The sequence below is a fragment of the Eptatretus burgeri genome, chromosome 12 (assembly GCF_056783735.1).
Source record: "Eptatretus burgeri isolate ZD-2024b chromosome 12, Ebu_testis_v1, whole genome shotgun sequence".
Lineage (NCBI taxonomy): Eukaryota > Metazoa > Chordata > Myxini > Myxiniformes > Myxinidae > Eptatretus > Eptatretus burgeri.
In genome coordinates, this window is record NC_140972.1 from 74,898,516 (window position 1) to 74,904,599 (window position 6,084).

Genomic DNA, 6,084 nt, shown 5'->3' on the forward strand with positions numbered 1-6,084 from the left:
CCTCCTGGCACTCCCCTGTCCAATTAAATCTCAACCCCTTCTCCGTCAACCGGTGAAGGGGCCTGGCTATCTCCGCAAAGTTTGCCACGAAGCGCCGGTAGTAGGAGCAACGTCCCAAAAAGCCCCGTACCTGTTTGACAGTTGTAGGTACGGGCCACTCCTCTACCACTGTAATTTTTCCGGGGTCGGTCTTCACCCCCTCGCGGCTTATCACGTGTCCGAGATAGGCCACCTCTGTCGCGAACAAAGTGCATTTCTCTGGGCTCAATTTCAGCCCTGCCTGCCTGAGGCGCCCAAACACCTGGTCCAAATTGGCTATCTCCTGGGTGAATGTTTTAGCGTGTACCAGGACGTCATCCAGATACACCAGGCATGACTGCCACGGCATGCCGCCTAGTACACGCGCCATCAGTCTCTCAAAGGTGGCGGGGGCGTTACACAAACCGAACGGCATCACAGTGAACTGATACAGTCCCTTCCCTGTGGAAAATGCCGTTTTCTCCTTCCCCGTCTTATCCATCTCCACCTGCCAATACCCACTCTTGAGGTCCAAAGTTGAGAACCATTTAGAGCCTGCAACGGCGTCGAGGGTATCGTCAATTCTAGGCAGGGGATAGGAGTCTTTGATTGTCACGTTGTTCAGCTGGCGATAGTCCACGCAGAAACGCGTGGTCCCATCCTTCTTTTTAACCAGCACAACCGGTGACATCCAAGGACTTCTCGAGGGCTCAATGCCACCTGCATTGAGCATCTTTTCAACCTGTTCATCAGCCTCCTCTCTTTTGCTCCATGGGAGCCTTCGAGCAGGCTGACGGACAGGCCGGGCCCCATTGGTGTGGATCTGATGTTGCACCAGGCCCGTACGTCCAATATCCTCGGGTGACAAGGAGAAGATCCCCATGTGTCGGTCGACCAGCTTGTATGAGGCCTCCCGCTGGGCATCCTCCAAATCTACACTACTCCGATTTACCATCTCGCAAATGGGACCGGGCCAATTCCTAATCAAGTCTGGAGACTCCCTCTGGGGCCGGTCCGGCTCGACGTTATCGTCCCTCAGCTCTGCGACCTCTTTTACTGGGGTGCAATCTGCCACCTTCGTGCCCTTCCTGAGAGTGCGTGGTTCCGTGCTTACATTTATCACCCGGACGGGCACTATTGGCCCGTCGGTACTTACCATGGTGCGGCCCACGACTAAACCCGGGGTTGATGGCCCTGCCGGTAGTTCCGCCAGGCCGCAAGAGCCCTGCCACGTTGGGTGTGCTTGGCACCCGGGGGAATGACCACGGAGTCAGGAGCCTCCAGCTCCACCCTCTCATCCGTGCTCACACCCCCTAACGGCAACTCCTCACCACCCAACTGCATAACCCCCTGGCCCAAGTCGATCTTACAACAACCGGCCATTAGCACATCCAACCCTATTAGACATGGGTCGCACACCTTCGCCACCCAAACCTCTATCCTTGTTTTTACGGTGCCCAAATTTAAACGACACGAAACCACGTCCTATGACGGGGGCCATTGCCCCGGAAGCTAGCTGCAAACTATGGTTTTGCAGACGGTGGATCTCATCCCAACCGTCTACACTCGAATGAAGGACCACAGGGCTGATGATCGTGGCGCTTGCTCCTGTGTCCACAACGGCGTCTACCCCTACGCCGGCAACTTTGCACCAAATTGTTAAGCTACCATTGCCAATTTGGCCACAATTGATGACCTGTCGCAGTTCTGAGGGCTCTTCTCCGTCCGAGTCTGCTGAACACGGCCCTACATGTTCGGCACTTCTTAGTTTCCCGCGGACTGGTGCGGGGGTGATGGTTGGGCCTGGCTATCCCTATTGACCCGGGGCGGAGTTGGTGGTCTGGGGGGCCATGGCTCTTCCCTTCGCGGGGGCCTTTCTCTGCGCGGGGCGTTGCACTCCCGCTGCAGGTGATCCCTTGCGCCACAATTATAACACCTCCTCTGGTAAGGTGTTTGCCTCCGGTACGCCGAATTATACCCCCCTCCGTTCCGAATTGGGGTACCCCGTGATGGCCCATCCCCCGCCCTTCCTGGGCCTGACCGCCTCTCCCCAGGTCTCCTGAACCGGCGGTCGAACATGCCCTGCACCATTTTTTCCATTCGTGCTTGGTCACCCAGGGTCGACCCGGCTCCCAGCGCACTGTCGTTCACGGGGCCCACCTGTCGGACTGCCACCGCATGCCGCCCAGCCCCTCCCAATGGCGTTCTGGCTGCCTCCCAGCAGGCGGCAGTATCAGCCGCCTTCTGGAGGTTGTCCGGGCGCCATACGGTCAGCAAGGCGCCGACATCGGTGCCCCCTATCGCTCTGAGAAAATGGTCCAGGGCAATCTCCTCCCAGTACTCCGGTGGCATGCTGGTGTGCGCGATCCCCACCAAGCGGCGAATGTCGTGTGCCAATTCTCCCAGGGATTCCTGGGAGCGTCGTTTGCACTCGTTGAGCTGAGCTTTAACAAGCTCGCTCTGCTGGTCCATGCCAAATTGGTTTTTTAGGGCCGAATGGAGATCCTCCATGGTCACCCCTCACTGGGTACCGTGGTCAGGACTTCCAAGGCCGCGCCACGCAGGGCCGCCGTGAGTTGTGCCACACCCTGCACCTCGTTCCAGCCATTGCTTCTGGAAACACACTGGAACTGGGCCATGTACGCCCTCAAGTCTGTCTTGCCATCGTACGGGGGTAGCGGCACCCTCGGTCCTTTCGAGGTCCCCCCCCTCCAGTTCCCCAGGGACTCCTGGAGGGGTGTACCTCCCCAGTCCCAACGGTGCTTCACTCCCGCAGGGTCCGAGCCATTTGCCCGGGGGCTCTACCACCCCTGTCCATGTCTGTCCGTGCCCTGCGTCATCCCGCTTACTCCCCCAAGCCATTGGACTCGCACTCTGCACACCCACCGGAACAGTCATACTGGGTACCCCCCTTAGGCCAAAAGACCCCGCGGCCTCTACCCTCCCCAAGCTTGGCATGCTCACCCCCGCATCGGGCAAGCCTCCTCCTCCGCCCTGTGACACCAGCCCCACCTGGGCACGATCCACCTCGAGGGAGTATATCCTCTCCCCCTGTTCCCGAAGGAGGTCACCCTGCCTCTCACACCAGGTCTCCACACATTCCGTCAGTCTCCTCTCCATTTCCTCTATTTTCCCCTTGATGACTTCATTAAATTCCTCCCCTATCGTCCCTAACGATAGTTCCCTGACTTTCTTATTTGCTCCACTTCCCCTTGTACCTGTGTCATCACCTTATTTGTCTTGGATATTTCCTCCCCCGTTGTCCTAAACTGCTCTTCCATCTCGTCCCGGTGTTTTTCTATCCGTTCCCCCAGTTGCTCTGTCTTTTCTCCGGCTTTCCGCTCCATTTCATTAATTACCTCCTCATGTCTTTTTCTACATTCCTCCCCCACCTCCTTTAATCCTTTCTGTGTCTCCGCTTTTACCTCCTTTCGCAGGTTTTCAACTCTGTCTGTCATTTCCCTATGTCTTTTCTCACAGTCCTCCTTCACGGCTCCCAATCCCTCCTTTATTTTCCCTTGTTCTCTTTTTAATTCCTCTATCGCCGTCGTGTTCTTCCCTATTTCCTCCTTTATTTGGTCTTGTCCCTTTTTTACTTCTCCCAGTCCTTTTCCTACTTTGTCTATCTTTCCCACCACCGTCTTTATTTCGTTTACCCTCTCTTGTTTACTTTCTTCCATTGCGACTCCCACTCCTTTTACTTTCTCTTTCAACCCAGTCACCTCCGCTCGTATCGTGTCGACTTCCTTTTTCATTTCGATTTTTTAGTTCGTCCAAGCTTCCTTTTAGGCTCATTCCCATGTTCTGCATCTCACCCCGCATTTCTCTCATTTCTTCCTTCAAATTCGCCTTCATTTCGTTTTTCATTTGTTACGTATTCGTATCAATTTTCGTTTTCATTTCGTTGTTCATTTCTTTCATTTGTTGCGTATTCGTATCCATTTTGTTTACATTTGCATTCATCTTTGCCAGCATGACGAATAGCTGGGCCACGTCGAGTGCACTCGGCTGAGCCGATTCGGCGAGGATTGGGGGGTTTTGGTGGAGAGGGGGAGGGGAGGTGTCATACACCGCCGCGCACCTATTTCGGGCTCTGGGTTCAGTTGGGAAAGTTCGTGTTCCTGCACAACCAACATTTCCTGCTCGGGGTTCTCATCCTGGGCCATGGATTCGACACATTCTACATCCATTCCTACTACCCCCTCCTCCCGCTCGCCTTGAGACTCCATCTTATTTCTCGTAAGGGGTTAATTTGGCCTGCTCGTAATTTGGAGGGAATCGGGGGTCGCTCCTCTCACCCCTGGACGATTCCCCGTGAATTTAGCTTGGAGACAGGAGAGTTTGTTTTCCCACTCTCTGACACCAGTGTTGCGAATTCGCGCCCACCGGCGTGCGATCGGCCACGTGACTCGAATCGCGGCACGTCGCCCACCGGACGGACAATTCTGTCGTTACCCTCTCGCACTAACGCCGGGAGCTAGTCACGGATGGGCCTTTCGGCCTCACCACGATCATGCCAATCGGCCACCCGCGTGGGATAGGGTTGTTCGCCAAACTCGACCTACCTAAAGTACCCACGCGGATGGTAGACCGGGCGATCGCACCTTGCCACAGGTCGACTCTGGACACGGGCCGCTTAAGCGGTCTGTTCCGTGCTATCGGGATAACCGAGCGGTGTTATCGTCGGCCTTGACGGTTCCGATTAATTATCGGGCGTATTAAGCCCACTACAAACCCTTTATGTGAAGCAAGATGGAGATTCAAACGAAGGAAAGGACGCAGCGAAACGGGGAACAATTCAACATAATGCACTTTATTTACACGACACACGAAGAGCACACATATATCAATTTAAAACAAAAACAACAATGCAGAGCTCACCGAATACGCGAACACATGGCAACACTTATACAGTTTTACTTTACAAGACACGGCACCACAAGATCCCTACAAAAAAATAAAAGAAAAGGCCACCCTCAAAGACAAGGGGGCAGACGGGGCCCATGGGCCTTTATGGTGTGTGACTTGGCAGACCGAACGAGTCCCACGAGACCGTTGCTGGTTACCTGCACCCTCGTGGTGCAATGGTGGGCGAGCTCTCTCCGGCGCTCCTTGTACAAACGCTCAAGTCCACGCGACACAGCTGGCAGAGCGGCACCTCCAGTCCGCGTCCCCTCCGCACTCTCCACCGACTGCAAGCTCCAACGAGCGGGTCGCTCTACGGACCGCTTCTCCAAGACCCAGACGGGCAGAAGAACACAAACCACCGACTGATACTGACCTCCTCTGACCTGACTTCCCCCAGCGGCGCCTCCGTGCGCCCTTTTATTTTCCCGCCACCCCACCCCTCCCTTCGCGGTACGCGGGGGGGGGGGACATTCCACCAGAGAAATCGGGCAGGAGTTGAGTTCCAACCGTCATTCTTGTTTACCAGAGAAACCGGGGTGGGAGTTGTTGTTGTTCCCCTTTTGTGTTCGTGGAGATGTTGACGGTTGCTGGCGGAGTGGTGAGGATGGCATGGTTGAGAGGCAGGTGTGGTTGTGGTTGTTGTGAAGCGGAGTTGTGGTTGGTGTGTGATGGCGGTTGAGACGTGGTTGGTTCAAAATAGAGATATAACAGAAAAACGCCTATCTCAAAGCGTCGCAGCCCGAATGAATCACATTAATTCCCTCTAAACAATGGGTTTGGGGCTAACTACACATGTACTTAAGAGATACCTCACCTCCGGGACCTGGATGGTGGTTTGCGAATTTCCACAGCCGTAACAATATATATATATATATATATATATATATATATATATATATATACATATATACATATATACATATATACACATATAAAGTGTGCATGTGAGAAGCTTTTCTTTTGATTTCTATACAAATCCATACCCTTGGACCAATTGCCCTGAAATTTTCTCTACCATGTCACTGCAACACACGGAAGGTCAGCATTACAATAAAAACCTTCAACGAAACCAATTTTGCTCAACATTGCCACAGTGCGCTCCCGGGTTAATTTTTGCGACAACTTTAAACATCAATCTTCTTGATTGTTTACTGAAGT